Source organism: Macaca mulatta, chromosome 9 (assembly GCF_049350105.2).
Source record: "Macaca mulatta isolate MMU2019108-1 chromosome 9, T2T-MMU8v2.0, whole genome shotgun sequence".
Taxonomy (NCBI): Eukaryota; Metazoa; Chordata; class Mammalia; order Primates; family Cercopithecidae; genus Macaca; species Macaca mulatta.
In genome coordinates, this window is record NC_133414.1 from 31,022,697 (window position 1) to 31,040,587 (window position 17,891).

Here is a 17,891-nt window from a genome sequence, read left to right on the forward strand (position 1 = left end):
CTCTCCATGCACTCTGGGCTCCCCCACCTTGCACCAGAGAAACCCGCTGCGTTGCACTTCACCATGAAAGCGCAAAATCATCCTCACTCTGAATAGCCTCTTTAACCTCATGGCACACTGGTCAGGAAATATGCTTGAGAATAAGCTTTTCATGAAAGTCACCCCAAATCATGACAGAAGCACCAGAAATTACAAGTGCAATAATTGAGTGAACATCTTTGCATAGTTTTTTTAACGTGTGAAAACAAAAAGCCAAACCCCACCCCCCCCAAAAACTCACAAAACTATGCTTCCTTTGGGCCATCAATAGAGAAGTTGTAGAATTCCTTTTGGCTAAAATGGACCTAGGAAGATTTAGTTCGACCCACCCCAGTTCAGGGAGGCTCTTCTGCAGCAACATCCTTGTCAGACAAACACAGAGTTTCTATAGCATGAACCGAAAAAGTATCTGAGACAGGTCTCAGTCAATTCAGAAGTTTATTTTGCCAAGGTTATGGACCATGACCTGTGACTCAGCCTCAAGAGGTCCTGAGAACATGCGTCCAAGGTGGTTGGGTCATAGCTTGGTTTTATATGCTTTACAGAGACAGAAGACACCAATCAGTATGTGTGAGGTACACACTGGTTCGATCCAGAAAGGTGGGACAACTGTGGCGGCGGGGGCTTACAGATCATAGGTGGATTCAAAGATTTTCTGTCTGGAAATTGGTTGAAAGAGTTAAGTTATTATCTAAAGACCTGGAATAGATATAAAGGAGTGTTTGGGTTAATATGGGGGTTGTGGAGACAAAGGGTTTTTTTTGTTTTTTTGTTTTTGTTTTTGTTTTTTTATGAGACGGAGTCTCGCTCTGTCGCCCAGGCTGGAGTGCAGTGGCGCGATCTCAGCTCACTGCAAGCTCCGCCTCCCGGGTTTACGTCATTCGAGACAAAGGTTCTTACGTAGGTGAAGTCTCATAGTCTCATAGATGGCTGCCCCCAAAGGCAATAGATGGCGAATGTTTCCTATTCGGACCATTAAAAGGTGCTAGACTCTCAGCCAATCTCTTCAGTATCAGGAAAAGACCTGGAAAGGGAAAGCGATTCTCTATGGAATGTAAATCTCTCCCAAAAGAAACAGCTTTACAAAGCTATTTCAAGATATGTCAAAGGGATAAAATACTCTGATTTGTTTTCAGTGCCTGCTATCGGCCATAAGATGCTACACTAGAGTCAGATTGGAATTTGGTATCTTACCGTTATGTCAGTCTTAGGATCTTTATTTTTTTTTAACTTTTATTTTAGGTTCAGGGGTATTACATGTGCGGGTTTATTATGTAGGTAAAACTGCATGTTGCAGGGGTTTGGTGTACAGATATTTCATTATCCAGGTAGTATGCATAGTACCCAATGAGCATTTTTTCTGATCTTTTCTCTCCCCCAAGCCTCCACTCTTAAGTAGGCCCCAGTGTCTCGTGTTCCCCTCCTAGTATCCAGGTGTTCCCACTGTTTAGCTTCCACTTATGCGTGAGAACATGCAGTATTTGGTTTTCTGTTCCTGTGTTAGTTTGCTAAAGATAATGGCCTCCAGCTCTATCCATGTTGCTGCAAAGGACATGATCTCGTCCTTTCTTATGTCTGTGTAGTATTCCATAGTATACATGCACCACATTTTCTTTATCCAGTCTACTACCATTGATGGGCATTTAGGCTGATTCCATGTCTTGCTATTGGGAATGGTGTTGTGATGAACATATGTGTACATGTGCCCTTATGGCAGAACAATTTATACACTTTTGGGTCTATGGCCAGGAATGGGATTGCTGGGTCAAATGGTAATTCTGCTTTAAGTTCTTTAAGGAATTGCCACACTGCTGTCCACAATGAACTAATTTACACTCCCACCAACAGTGTATAAGCATTCCCTTTTTTCCGCAACCTCGCCAGCATCTGTTACTTTCTGACTTTTTAATAGTAGCCATTCTGACTGGTGTGAAATGGTCTCATTGTGGTTTTGATTTGCATTTCTCTATTGGTTAGTGATGCTGAGCATTTTTTTTTTTTACATGCTTGTTGGCCAAGTGTATGTCTTCTTTTGAAAAGTTAATGCTGGTCAGTTGTTTGCCTGAACTCCAAAGGGAGGAGAGTATAGTGAGGCGTGCCTGACCCCTCCCTTCCCATCATGATGTGAACTAATTTTTCAGGTTTCATTGGGTCCCTAGGCTGAGAGCATGTTCCATTCAGTCACTTGGCTTAGAATTTTATTTTTGGTTTACAATAGAAATATCTCCATCAATGGAGAGCTTCCTCCAGGCCAGGCAACCCATTCATTAGTCAGTCAGATGTTCAAAAAATCCTCCTAATATAGAATTCAAATCTGTTTCTTTATATCCTCCACCCATTGGCCCTAGGACCAATTTGCCTAACAAAGTAGATCAATATGAATTTAAGTATGGTTTATTTTTTACTATAAATCCAATCATTAGGCAGAGCAACTTGAAGTAGAGAGAAAAAACAAACTGATACTTTCAGAATGGACAAGCAAGGAACCTGTGATTAAAATGAGTTCCTACACTTTAGAGGTCTTCCTGTAACCTCTATCTTGGAAATTCTTCCATAATCCCTATAAATGTGAGGCTGTCACACAGAACAAGCTGGGAATCAGGCCCAGGAACGTGGTCTAAGGAAAGGAGTCAACTGCTTTGATGGTAACACCTTAACCCTCAGGTAGACCTACCCGGAAAAGCTTATTTAAGAAGAACATTTAAAGTTTTGTTTTTAAAAAATCCATCTCACACAATGAAATGAGAATGGTACCAGTTGTTATTACAAGAGAAAATGTCTAAAACTCTCAGTTTTGTCTTTGCTGCTACTGCAGCTGAACTCCACATGGTGCTGCAAACATATTCTGAAATCATCAATAATTATCTTTTCTTTTGCTAGTCAAAACTCAATAAGAATCCACTGTCTCTTCATGGGCTTCTCCTTCAGTTTTAGAAAGCAGCCAATCTCCAATGTAGCCAGAATCTGGGGGAGAAAAGTTTTAAATATCATAGGATATGATTTCCAAAGCCAAGAAACATATACTTAAATGAAATGGAATGAATTGGTTTGCATTTAACCTCTAGAAATACCGAACTGCCTCTTACTTTATCAATATTCCTCACTTCCATATGACCTAGCACAGTAGGATTTGAAACTGACACACAATTTCTAGAATCCTCTGGATTTTTCCTACTTGGTAATTTAAATCACGACTAAAATTGTTTTGATTGAATCCACTTTAACCAGACTTTGCCATTACTTATTGCAAACCAAGTGTAAAAGAAAATTTAAAAAATCTCAAGACCCCCAAACTCCTTATGCAAAATAAAAGATTAAGCCTGGAGGCTGAGTCGTGCAACATCCTCTTTCAAATAAAGAGCTGTTACTAGCATTATCCAGAGTAGAAGGTCTCAGGACTGCCCCCATGGGTAAGTAAACTTTCTGCTGCCCTCCCATAAACAAGGACATGCCAATTGTAACTTTATGTTTACCATCTAAGTCTAGCTCTTAAAAGTAAAGTCTATTCGATTCCACACCGATAATGTCAATTAAAGCTTATCTTCCCTGGTACAGAACAAAGACAACACCAGAATAATCATTCCTCCACCTACCCAGAAACTCTGCATAATTGAATCTTCCTTTTTTCCCTTTTTTCTCTTCAAACATTCACCTTACCTTATGCAAAATGTAGATTTACTGGGCACCAAATAAAGTCTCCCAAAAATGTAAAGTTTGGCCAGGTGAGGTGGTTCATGCCTGTAATCCCAACACTTTGGGAGGTTGAAGCGGGTGGATCACCTGAGGTCAGCAGTTTCAGACCAGCCTTGCCAACACGGCAAAACCCCCGTCTCCACCAAAAATACAAAAATTAGCCAGCCGTGGTAGGGCACACTTGTGCTGAGGCAGGAAGATTGCTTCAATCTGGGAAGGGAGGTTGCAGTTAGCCAAGATCATGCCACCGCACTCCAGTCTCAGTGACAGAGTTGAGACTCTGTCTCAATAAAAAACAAACACACAAACAAACAAACCAGTAAAATTTGCTTTACCACCTACCTGCCCCTTTTTCTACAATGCCTTCCCCTTTAAGAAAAGATATAAATGCTAAACCACCTGAAAACTTGTTTGGAATAACAGCCACAGATGCATCTATGGCATTTTTTTTCCCCTGGATGTGCCCTTAAGATGGCTTAATAAACTGATTGACTGAGACTTTTGCCTCAGTGACTCATTTTGGTTATCACAAGTTACTCCCAGTTTCAGCAATGGATAGTTCCCTTTCTTGCCCAATAACTGCCTTAGTCCTGGGGTAAGCCATAAGAAACAAGCATTGCAAATAGTTCACCCATACATTGCAGAAGCAGCAATGGCACTTTCCCCGGTAGAAGGGGAAAGTGTCAATTACGCTTCCTTTATCTAGATAAGAGGTAGCAAATCTAATTATAATGGTTGAACAAACTATTTTCCCCCAAGGACATATTGAAAATTTCCAAGCTTCTGAATATAAATGAAAAGTGCAGAAATGTCTAATAACGTGGCATTAGCTAATTCAGTTTGTGGATGGTTCGAGGCGGTGAGGCTGTGAACCCAACTGTCTCCCCTCAGGGGATGATTGATGGTTTAGTTCTCTGGAGACGGCTGGTCTGACCAGTGCAACGTCAGAAGCCAAAGGTCACCAGCCTTCCCAGGTGATCAGATGCTCCCTAGAGTGTGGCAGGGGCAGCAAAGCATCTGAAGATGCCGTTCAGATCTCACTGGGATTTCTGCCCCATTCCCTGCTTCCTTTGTTATTTAACACCAGGCTCCCCAGGATCGCTATTTGCCCAGCTTGGCAGCAGCAAAAGCCAAGTTCTTCTAATTTTCTTTTGTTCCTCTCTGTTTCACTTAGCTGGGCTCTTTGCCTTAGTTTGTTTCTTCCTGTTTACAGCAGCGGCAAAAGTCATTTGTGCACTGAAATGCACATAGAACCGAGCAACAAGTGTGAGGAGCTCTTTTTAAAAAATTGTCTATCTACAAAAATGTCTAGGGTAACACGGTCCAAAAAAACATTAAAAATTCTCTGAAGTATGGAGATGCTCAGTTGCCCAGTGGTCAAGATGTGTATCAGTATGTTTTAATATATTTAAATATGTTTTAAGTATATGTTTTAATACACTTATTAAAATACATTTACTCAATGGGTTATCAGCTATTAGGAAAGGTAAAAGTGAAAACAGAGAAAAATGTTAAGTTTACAATACATATGCAAACACTTATGAGTTAAGACTAGTGAAAACAGCAGAATTTTAAATTGTACCAAAGTGCTGTTACAACTGTACCAAGAGCATAATTATATATGGATGAAGCTACTGAAATCACAAAATGCATATATATGTACAGTGCAAATAAACTAAAAGAAGGAGTTGTTGATATTTGCTAAGCTCTGGGAATTATGCCAACAGTGATACAGCTCTTCCCTAACTCAAAATATCCAACTTAGAATCACAGAATGAGTAGAAGGGACCTTAGCTCAACCTTTCCTTTTCACAGATAAGTAAATTTATGCCGAAAGGAAGTGATTCATCCATGATTATACAGCTACCCACTGGCAGAACTGAGGCTAGAACTGGTATCTCCCCGACTCATGAGTCTCTTTTTCTTTGTTTTCTTTTTTTTTGAGACGGAGTCTCGTACTATCTCCCAGGCTGGAATGCAATGGCGCAATCTCGGGTCTCTGCACCTCTGCCTCCCAGGTTCACGTGATTCCCCTGCCTCAGCCTCCCGAGTACTGGGGATTACAGGTGCACACCAACACACCCGACTAATTTTTTGTATTTTTAGTAGAAACGGGGTTTCACTATATTGGCCCGACTGGTCGCGAACTCCTGACCTCGTGATCTGCCCATCTTGGCCTCCCAAAGTGCTGGGATTATAGGCGTGAGCCACCGCTGGAGTGCAGTGGCCGGATCTCAGCTCACCGCAAGCTCCGCCTCCCGGGTTTACGCCATTCTCCTGCCTCAGCCTCCCGAGTAGCTGGGACTACAGGCGCCTGCCACCTCGCCCGGCTAAGTTTTTTTTGTATTTTTAGTAGAGACGGGGTTTCACTGTGTTAGCCAGGATGGTCTCGATCTCCTGACCTCGTGATCCGCCCGTCTCGGCCTCCCAAAGTGCTGGGATTACAGGCTTGAGCCACCGCGCCCGGCCATGCTGAGTCTCTTTTTCATACTGCATACTGCAACGCATTCATACACATAGGTCGGAGAGTCCTTGTTATCGGAGTATTCATGACCCAAATCCCTACAAATGATGGGCTTGTTCAGGGAAGCACACCTTCAAAATACTAAAATATTTCCTAATAGCCATTTTTTGACCTGAGTCCCTCTTAAAAATCCATCCTTGTTCAAAGTCAGCCTCTATCCCTAATCCTGTCTGTTAGTGACTGTCTCATACCTCCCACAGATGTATGGCCACTGCAGAGTAGCATTGCAAAACTTTCCCCGAAATACGGAATTTCATGAGGCTAATCAAAATGGCATTAGAGAATTTCCGCAATAACAGGTAAACCAATGGCAAGCAGGGGCTGAGCAGTTTAATTAGGAGTCACTTAAGAGAAAAATTTAACGTTGGTGACAAGATAGAACTTTCTAGAGTGATTTTAGTATTCAAGAATCTAAAAGGCTCCAAAGGAAAATGACCAAGATCTTGAATACCTTTGTAACACTGGTCATCTTTATGCTGTGATGTAAATGTCAATTGTGATATAAAAAGTGCCAAAATGTAGAATCATCTAATTTTATGCAAAAAATTTACTCCTTTCAAAATAATCAACACTTGACTTTTGCAGTGCTCATTCTAAGAGCTAGCCAGAGTCACAATGATCACCTAAATTTTGATAAATATATGCTAAAATAAACTTATTTTCATAATTTTAATTAATTTTTTTTTCACGATAAAGTCCCAAAGCTTTCTTTCATTGTGTTATGAAATGTTGGTCCCCATTTAAGTGGATTGACCTTAAATGGCCTTTTTTTCTGGTGCTCATTATCCTCGGAAAACAAGGAACTGCTGTTGAATCTTCAGAAAGAAGTTTTAGAAGTATAAATCAGTAATATGGAGGCTAGTTATATCATTTAGAACCAAGCATACATTTTGAAAGCAGAAAATCAGATCCAGAATATGTACTACTAGAAGGTGCTATGTTTTTCTTTCACCTCTATCATCAAAAATAATGCATTTTATATTTTAATTTATACAAAATTAAAACAAAGATTACAAAATCACAAATGACTACATTTGTCTCAATTCTTTTAAAAAATGTGAAAGCATAATAAAGTATTTTTCATCCTGAATTACATAATTAAGTTTCTAGTTTAATATCCTATTTCATTTGAACACAACCATGAGAAAACCTGCATATGGTTGTTAATCATTGCTGATTTGCATATTGTGATTAGTTCCATCATCTGCAATTATCTGTGGTTCTGTATAATTCATGGTCTGAACTTTACCTGAGAACAATCAAGTTGGCTGATTTTTCTTATGTTCAAATGTTTTTAATATGAAAATAGTTAATATTCAGGGCTAACATTCATTCATTCAGATAATGAAAGCTATTCTAGTATCATAAAATGCAAAGCTTCATTTTAGAAGCATCAATTATTCAGTGGAACATTTTCTTCTAGAAGAGTAAAAAGAATAAAAGGATCTTTTTCCCATTAAATAAAATTGCAATGTTCTATAGTAGAAAGATATTTTTTTCTTTTACTTTTCAATCTGTAACAGTATTCGGGGTCTAAATGACCAATAATGAACAATTTAAAGGGTGTGGGATAATAAATAATTTTTAAAGATTCCTTTATTGGCGACGCTCCAGTTTCTCTGACGAAAATAATAAATAATCTATGATTTAGTTTGTCCACTAATCATGTCTCAGAGATCAAGACAAAGATTTTTGACTCAGTCTTTCTACCAAATTTGCTTATCTCTCAAACGAGTGTAAATTTATGGCTCAGGATTAAGACATGACTAATAGTTCCTTCCAGGTTTCCAAGGACAACAAAGCCCCCATCTACCCCTGGCCACCAGATGCTGGATAGAAAAGATTACGGAATCGCTGTCACACTCTGTTATAGGTAGACACTCGAATTATCTCACCACTGTTGTCTACAAACAAGAAGAAAAATAAGCTCAAAATCACCCTTTCAAAAAACTGAGGAGCATGCTAAGGAAAACAGATGAGCTGCTCAGCTCTCGTCCCCTTCCTGGAATGAAATTAGCACCCAGCCGGAAGTTGGATCAGCCAATAAGTAACTGGAAACACAAGAAACAGGGGAATCCCTGCCGCAGCTCACTCAGCTAAGATGCTGTCAATCTCAGGGAAGAACCTCAGTTGCTTTACAGCTACAAAAAAAAGGTTCTCATGCCAGAAACCTTCATCAAATTGTAGAAAACAAAGAATTGAGAACTTGGTTTCTTGTTTTTGGCATTCTGGCTTACTAGTAGAGGCAAGTAGAGGTTCATCAACATGAAAACTGCCTTTTAAAGGAAATGCATTACTAGATTCACTAACAACCATAAGAGATGACGTGATTATCATGACAAAGCCGATGAATTCTCTCCCTGGTTCTGCTCAGCAGAAGGATGGAGGCAGAACATTCCACCCCATATGAGCAGGTGAGCTCAGGAATCCCATTGCATTCAGCCACTTCCTAACTTGGGCAAGTTTAATCTCTCCAAACCTCTTTCTTCTTCTGCAAAACAAGTACAGGAACAAACTCATAAGAGCCTGAAATGAGATCATCAGTGTCAAGCACTCAGTGTAGTGTTTGACATAAACCAAATGTTCAGGAGAGATCTGTGATGATTATTTTTCCTGCTAGACACCGAATACAATAACATTCTACTTTCTCTGAACCTTGAGGGAGGCTGCTTTAGGTGTTTTCTTAAATTAGAGCTGATCCTTTTCACCCAAAATGGTGACTAGGACTTTGGGGATTTTTTGTTATGTATATATATAACAATACATATAAATATTTATATTTACATATGATATATATATATATATGTTTTTTAATATAAGGGCAGTATCTCCCTATGTTGCCCAGATTGCTTTCAAACTCCTGGGCTCAAGGAATCCTCCTGCCTCAGCCTCCCAAGGTGTTGCAATTACAGGCGTGAGCTGCTGTGCCCAGCAGGGCCTTTGTTCCTATTACTGTAAAAATATGGAAACACTAGTATTCCAGAATGCTCCATTCTAAAATTCTTTTTCCTAACAATTACTCCCAAATAGCTATGACCCATACGGTTTTTGTCTCATGGTCACTGACACTGACATAGTCCTTAACCACATATGCCTGGTGTTCCATTATTGGAACGCTAAGCTTGTGGGAGTTATTTATATCCCACTGCTCAAGGTCATCACCGAGGTCTGATTTTTCACACAAAAATATTGCAACCTCAGGCATAAATGGGTTAATGGCAGGCACTCCGAGTGTTTTCCATATGTTAACTCACCTAACCCTCATCAGAATCCTGCGAGGTAAGAACTGTCTTCATCCCCATTTTACAGATCAGGAAACTGAGACTCAGAACAGTTTACCAACTTGCCCAGGTGTTAGAGCCAAGTCAGGATTCAAACCAGGCAGGGTGGCCCGAATCCATATTCTCAAGCATGACACCATAGGACCTCTGTTTTGTGTATTTATTTGGCGGTGGGGGGTGGGGGAGAGGAGCAAAGGTAAGGAGGGAAGACAAAGGAAAAAAGAAAACAATCTAGAAGATTTCTCCCTCCTACCCCTTAACAGGCACATATACATAGCAAAGATTTCAGCTGTGAAGACATCACCAAATACGTTGTCATTGGCTGGTTCTTCAAATAAAAAATTTAAGCTTCGTGTTGAAAGGGCAGTAAGTTCCTAGAGATACCTGGAAAAGTGGGAGAGAAGAGACACCTGAGCACCCAGCAGGACTAAGCTGCCCCTGGAGAGCCGGGCGGGGGGGGGTGCCGGACCTCACTGCGCTCCAGAGCCAAGCCGCTACGTGCATCACAACCGCACACACACAAGACACCTGCATGTGCCAGCCCTTTCCTTCTCCCGAAAAAAGGTCTTTCAAAGCACCTTCTTAAATAGGAATGCCTTATTCAAATGTGGGAAAAGCCAGCATACTAATAGTTACTACCAAAAGAGTGGAAAAATAATACGTGCTTGGCCTATGAAAGTTCTTACCAACATCAACCAAATCTTCTTTCTTCATTAGATCATTATCCTCATTTTAGAGGCAAGCCTAAAAGATGGAGTGTTTTGGCCTAAGACATAGTTATTGAGATAGATAGATAGATGGATGGATGGACGGACAGACGGACAGACAGACAGACAGACAGACAGATAGATAAAATTGCAATTCCAGCTTCTAGATCCTATGATGGGCTAAGGAGCCCAGTGACCTCTCACATCCCATAGACAGCCCCCCCACCCAGAATTGTGATGAACCAATGAAGTAAGAAGATGTAAACAAAGACAGGAATAACAAAAATTGATATTGGCAGGGTAGTGCTTTGGGAAGCTGAGGCCGGAGGATTACTTGAGGTTAGTTAGGACTTTGAAACAGCCTGGGCAACAGAGCAAGACACTGTCTCTACCCAAAAAAAAAAAAAAAAAAGTATTTTCTGAAATTAGCCAGGCCTGGTGGCACTTGCCTATAGCCCAAGCTGAAGCAGGAGGATGGCTTGAGCTCAGGAGTTGGAGGCTGCAATGAGCTAGGATCGCACCACTGCACTCCAACCTGGATGACTGAGTGCAACTCTGTCTCTTAAAAAAATCAATTGATGCATTTATTGTGAGCACAGTTACATTACAAGCATTTCCCAAAATACAATTTTTCTTTTTTTCTGAGATCGAGTTTACTCTGTCACCCAGGCTGGAGTTCAGTGGCATGATCTTGGCTCATTGCAACCTCCACCTCCTGGATTCAAGCGATTCTCCTGCCTCAGCCTCCCCAGTAGCTGGGATTACAGGTGTGTGCCATCATATCCCGCTAATTTTTGTATTTTTAGTAGAGACAGGGTTTTGCTATGTTGGCCAGGCTGGTCCCCAACTCCTAACCTCAAGCAATCCTTCCACCTCGGCCTCCCAAAGTGTGTGAGCCACCATGCCTGGCCCCAAAATACAATTTAATGTTCTCTTAATATAACCAAAGCGGAAAAGGAAAACTAAGGAAGAACTTGGAATTTATAGGAAAGCTCAAGGTGAGAGATTCATACGCTTTAAGCCATTGGACCTAAACAGCCCGAGGGACAGAATTATAAGGAAACTGTGAATTCCAAAGGAAAGGCATCTAGAGGAAGGGAGAGGCCTGCGTTCTCTCTCTCTGCAGTGTTGAGCACTCCTCTGTGTTGCATGCCTCGCAATACGCACAGTACTCCTGAGGTTAGAAATTCGGCAATTCTAGTGAACTGGGGTTCCAGGGCCTTGGAGAACAATTTCTGCTAGAGGTCAAGAGAGACCCCCGGGTCCCAAAGCAATAACAACAAACTAGGAATGAAGACGTGGCACCACGAACACTAGGGCTTCAGCAGCTGAAAGCAGCAGCCACGCCAGAAAGTATCAAACGTACCAGCTGCTTACTTAAAACACTAATTGGTAATTTTGAAGGCTGACTCACCTTGATGTCTCCTATGAGAAGGGGTAGTGGGAGTGAGGGATGAAAAATTACCTATTGGGTATAATGTATACTATTCAGGTGGCAGGTACACTAAAAGAGGGGTACACTAAGAGCCCCGACTTCACCACTATACAATTCATCCATGTAACCAAAAACCATTTGTACCCCTAAAGTTGTTGAAATTTTAAAAAATTTTAAAAATAGGTCGGGCGTGGTGGCTCACGCCTGTAATCCCAGCACTTTGGGAGGCTGAGGTGGGTGGATCACCTGAGGTCAGGAGTTTGAGACCAGCCTGACCAACACGGTGAAACCCCGTCTCTACTAAAATACAAAAATTAGCCAGGCATGGTGGTGGGTACCTGTAATCTCAGCTACTCAGGAGACTGAGGTGGGAGAATTGCTTGAACCCAGAAGGCAGAGGTTGTAGTGAGCCAAGATCATACCACTGCACTTCAGCCTGGGCAACAGAACGAGACTCCCTCTCAAAAAAATAAATAAAATAAAAAATAAAACCCCGCTGCATGAGTCATATGACTCCAGGAAAAAAAAAGAAGCAAATTTTTAAGGAAAATAAATCACACATTTTGTACATAAAAAGAAGTCTAGGCGCTAGACCTTAGGTATAAGGTATAGACCTTAGGAAGGTATACCTTAGCAGACACATACAAAGAAAGTAACAATTGCTTGACACTGTCTCCAAGCTCTTTTCAGAATCAAGATGAATGGAAAAACTCTACACAACTGGTGAATCTCCCTCCGGCTGTGACTACACCTGTTTCCAGCAAAAAGGAGCCAGCGGGCTGCATAAAGCACCCTCATCGAATGACACTATAAAACTGTATTTCAGTGTGCTCAGAGACAAATCTGAACAACTGGTCCACAGGCTGGATCTAACTCGGTCCTTGTCTTTGTCTAATAGCTGAATACATGAATAGATTTTGATAACTGAACTGCTGTTTGGTTGCTCTATTTTATTTTTTATTTTTTTAGAGACAGGGTCTTGCTCTGTTGCCCAGGCTAGAGTGCAGTGTGTGATCATAGCTCACTGAAGCCTCCAACTCCTGGGCTCAAGCAGTCCTCTTGGCTCAGCCTCCCAAGTAGCTGGAACTACTGGTATGCATCACCATGAGCAGCTCTTTTTGTCTGTTTGTGTTTTGTTTTTTGAGACGGAGTCTCGCTCTGTCACCCAGGCTGGAATGCAGTGGCGTAGTCTTGGCTCACTGCAACCTCTGCCTCCCCGGGTTCAAGCAATTCTCCCCCCGAGTAGCTGGGATTACAGGTGCCGCCACCACACCTGGATAATTTTTGTATTTTTTAGTAGAGACAGGGTTTCGCCATGTTGGCCAGGCTGGTCTTCAACTCCTGACCTCAGATGATCCACCTGCCTCGGCCTCCCAAAGTGCTGGGATTACAGGTGTGAGCCACCATGTCCGACCCAAGTTGCTCTACTTTTAAAGATAGCTCAGGACACGTTGAAGCCATAAAAACTCACAAAGAGGTTTTGTTTTCTCAGTAAGTTTTGCTCAATTCTTTACTGAGTATTACTGATGGGTTAGGAGGCACTGAAGGTGAAGCCAGATGGAGCCACATCTCCAGCCAAGAGGGTGGAAGGCCAGTTCAGGCCCAGGCCTCGGGGCACCTGAAGGCACCGGTGGGAGAATGTCTGCCATGCAGTGCCCTCAGGGCATTGATGGGCTGGTAATATAGTTGGCTACTGAACAGTGATTTGTATTCTAAACTCTCCCTTTCAACAAGTGTGGAAGGAACTGTAAAGTGATTTGAAAAGCTTGCTCTATGCACATGGGCCCTGGCTTATCAAGGAAAGGTTTCCAAACTCAGGACAGAATCGGTTTTTATCTTCAAGAGGTGAAAAAGTAAGAGATGACACACTAGAGAGTAAAAACATAGATGAAATAAATGATTTCACCTAAAATAAGGATGGGCTCAAAGTGTAGGCTTCTACAGCGAACGCTTTGCCAAAACAGAAGCTTGAGAGTTGGATGAAGAAGGTGCTGGTGGGAATGTTGAGACCCTAACTTTGCTTACATATGATGGAAATGCGTGTAAAATAAAGATCATCCTAAGTCACGTTCTTCACGGAGCAAGCCCTTTGATGAATATTTCCCTGCAAACACTCCAACCTACCAGCAGATTCAGAGGACACCCTCTCACCAAGAAGATACATTTACAAAATCTTTCCACCCACTACAGCCTGAAAATGTCACACAGGAAAAATTCTGGGCACACTGCTCAGTGACTCCCCTCCAAAAGATCATAATAGAGAGAAGAAATTCTTACTATTTCCTTTTTTTTTTTTTTTTTGAGATGGAGACTCGCTCTGTCGCACAGGCTGGAGTGCAATGGCGCGATCTCGGCTCACTGCAAGCTCCGCCTCCCGGGTTCACACCATTCTCCTGCCTCAGCCTCCCAAGTAGCTGGGACTGCAGGTGCCTGCCACCACGCCCGAGTAATTTTTTGTATTTTTAGTAGAGACGGGGTTTCACCACCGTGTTAGCCAGGATGGTCTCGATCTCCTGACCTCATGATCTGCCCGCCTTGGCCTCCCAAAGTGCTGGGATTACAGGCGTGAGTCACCATGCCTCGCCACTATTTCCATTCTTTACCTGAGCCAGGAGTTACCTATGGCACCCCTACCCCCACCTGCAATCACGATTTCAGTCCTCTTGGTTATTTGGGTATTAACAAAAACAAGTTTGAGAAGCACTGCACCTTAGCCCATCACTTCAAGGCTCACCTGACTGTTCTCAGGAGGAAGCAGACAAGCTGTAGACCCAGCTGGTCGGGCACCTCCCTCTCCATGCTCCAGCCCTGCCGCCTGTGTTCCAGCTGATGCAGGGCTGAAGTGTGCGCACAGGTGTGGATCATATTTGCGTGTTACAGTGGACATACATGGCTTTTGCCTGCATTATACTACTCTGTTCATCTGGAAATTCTTCCTCTCTCCTTATAACCATACCCTACCCACCCCTCACCGCAAAAACAGACCATGCACAGACCCACTCCTCTGTCCACAGCCAAAGAGATTCCTTCCACAAGACTTGATTTAGTAGCACTAGAAGAAAGATGGTCTCTCTTTTTTCTTTTTGGGTTGAAGCTGGAAAAGCTTCCAGGGGCCACCTCTCAGGCCCCTGTAACTCCAAGAGAGAATAAGGCCAATACCCAAAAAACTCTTAAGTTCCATATGCAGCCAGCCTCATCCTTGGATCTTCCTATTATTCATGTCAACAAATTCCACGTTTTGCTTAAGCTAGTTTGAGTTTGGGAGAAGAGAGAGATGTATCATGCCCAAGTTTCCTCAAGAGACTTAGGGTTGCTTATAATTGAATGATTTCATTCATTGAAATAGGGAAATAAAATAAGGAAATAACAGGGAAAATTAAAATTTTCCCTATTGAAACTGAAAATAGGGAAATAAAAAAATTGTATCTAATAATGTATCCAGTTACCATTTTTTATTAAAACAGATTCTTCATTTGTGTAGGAAATCATTCATCACAAATACGTATTCATAAAATAGTTACTTACGTTTTGCAGAAAATTATTCCAACTTGACACTTGAAATCTTGTAAGTAAATGGTTCAGTTATAAGGCCCCAAGCTATCTTTTGTGGCTGACATTTTAATGTATTTGGAAGACCAAATAAAATGTTTCTAAATGAATAATCTCACGTCAGACAAGATACGGTGGCATGTTAAAAAGTAAAGAGGTGTAGGCTGGGTAGGGTGGCTCACGCCTGTAATCCCAGCACTTTGGGAGGCCGAGGTGGGTGAATCACCTGAGGTCAGGAGTTCGAGACCAGCCTGGCCAACATGGTGAAACCCCGTTTCTATTAAAAAAACAAAAATTAGCCAGGCGTGGTCGTGGGCACCTGTAATCCCAGCTACTCGGGAGGCTGAGGCAGGAGAATCACTTGAACCCGGAAGTGGAGATTGCAGTGAACTGAGGTCACACCACTGCACTCCAGCCTGGGTAACAGAGCAAGACTCCATCTCAAAAAAAAAAAAAAAAAAAAAAAGTAAAGAGCTTAAAAAGTGTGTCACAATGAACTGTCCCATACTATAACTTCATAAAGGACAGAGGAGGTGCTACATTTTGAATAAATGTTCCATCAAAATAAGAAAAATTACTCAAAGAGAAAAAATCCACATTCAACAGTGCAACCAGAGTCTTCCTATAGAATTTACCTGTCTCACTGGATCTAAGACAAAAACCATCCACACCGACCTCCCCGCTGGGTTCTGCGGGAGATGAACAACTGCATGGACCCACTAAGCAGCCCGGGCTCTGTGTTTCTGAGCTCACTCAAATACTCCCTGGATACTGAGCAAAGCTGCAGCCAGCATCAGGAAGTTAGCTCAGATCATATGTTCACGAGGTTTATCAGATGTGGTAGAAATGATCAATAAAATTATACCATTTCATAATGAAGGTAAGGTTGTCTTTTGGCAACCCTAACAGCCATCAGTTCAAAACTTATTATAGAGACACTGAAAATGAATCCCTAAACAAGCACAGCTCACAGACCTTTGACCTTTGATGACTCTGAATTACCTGTGGACAATCTGCTCACCCAGATAGGTCCTGTCCCCATGCAGCTGTTCTCTGAGCTGTCCCTGATGCAAACTCTCAATACTCAGCCCATCATTGACATCTTCATTTATGTTGAAGTTGCCTCCTTTGACTTCAAACTTTAGGACAAAAAGGGTAGAATCTTACTGATCTCACTACCTGGTCCAGATTCTAATGCAACTTGACAGGCTGCCTCACAAATATTCGTTAAATGAATGAGTCTTCTTTCCTTTCACTTTGCTGTAAAAAAAAAGAACCCATCTTGGATCTTAGGCTGTCATCCAAGACAGTCCAAAAAGGTGAAGGGGCCCCGTGTAGGCAAAGGTGCAGTGTGAAAGGATCTAGGTGTTTGTTTTTAATACAGAAAAAAGAGAGAGCTTAGTTTTGGTAAAAACAAAAACAAAATTCTGACCTTGAAACAGATTCAGGATTATTCCCCCATTTTCATAGCTTTTCACTGCTATTTTTAACGTTTCTCTGGGTTCATTATTTAACGTTCCCTCCTAACACTGGATTTGAGGGTAACCTGGATCACCGTGGGGGTCAAATGGCAGATGCTGAGCACCTCTGCGCTTCCCCTTCCCCGGACCACCCCCCACTGCTCCAGAGATGTCTGGCTTTTCTCCTTCTCCACCACCTGGTGCCAGAAACCCTGCTCTTGACAATGGATCTTCCACCCCAAATGCATCACTCTTTTCCACTCATGTTCTGTTCATTCATGGCAAGTGAAGCAGAGAAGGGGAGGGGAATAGAACACAGGCCCTCTGTCAGCTGGTTCTCCAAGTGCACGCCAGCAGCCCCTGTGGCTGGGGCTCCAGCAAAGAGCCTGGCCTGGGGCCAGCAGACTCGTGGAATCAGCAGGCAGCATCAGAAGGATCCAGACACCAGTGTCCAGGGGGATTCCCAGGATTGCCTGCAGGTAGCCGTGCCCTGCAATGTGGGGTGTTTCTCATCCCAAATGGGATTCCTCAGTGGCCGTGACAAACAGTCGGGGAAAGTTAATAGCAAAAGCCAAGTCTCTCCTCCGAAGTCACTGTCAGGTGGGCTTTTGTTTTTTTGTCGGGGAGCCCAGGGTCTAAATCAGTCGCCCAGGCTGAAGTGCACTGGCATGATCACAGCTCACTGCAGCCTCAAACTCCTGGGCTCAAGCGATCCTCCCACCCCAGCCTCCTGAGTAGCTAGGACCACAGGCACATGACACCACCCCCAGCTAATTTTTTTTTATTTTTTGTAGAGATGGGGTGTCCCCCTATGTTGGCCAGGCTGGTCTCGAATTCCTGGTATCAAATAATTCTCCCGCCTCGGCCTCTCAAAGTGCTAGGATTACAGGCGTGAGCCACTGTGCCCAGCCTCAGGTGGGTTCTTGAACTGTTCATTAATATCCTAGTTCACTGGTACTTCCTGCTCCAGTGAGCTGGGCGCCTCAGCCTACCATGCTCAAAATCGCAACCACTCCTCCCTCAGCCAAGTCTGTGCTTTCTCATAAGTTTTCTAAGCTTGTAGAGCTCACGCCACTCCCTAAACTTGCAGTGTCGTGTGTGTGTGTGTGTGTGTGTGTGTGTGTGTGTGTGTGTGTGTGTACACCGAGGAACTGAGCATGCACCAAACTGTGCCACAAAATACGTTGCCTTACAGATAATTTT

At 42.6% G+C, this 17,891-nt stretch overlaps 1 protein-coding gene across 28 annotated transcripts in view; it reads right to left on the reverse strand.

Moving 5' to 3' along the window:
* LOC695267 (supervillin) overlaps positions 1–17,891 on the reverse strand; it is a 271,952-nt gene that overhangs the window by 221,915 nt on the left and 32,146 nt on the right. The window lies entirely within an intron of this gene.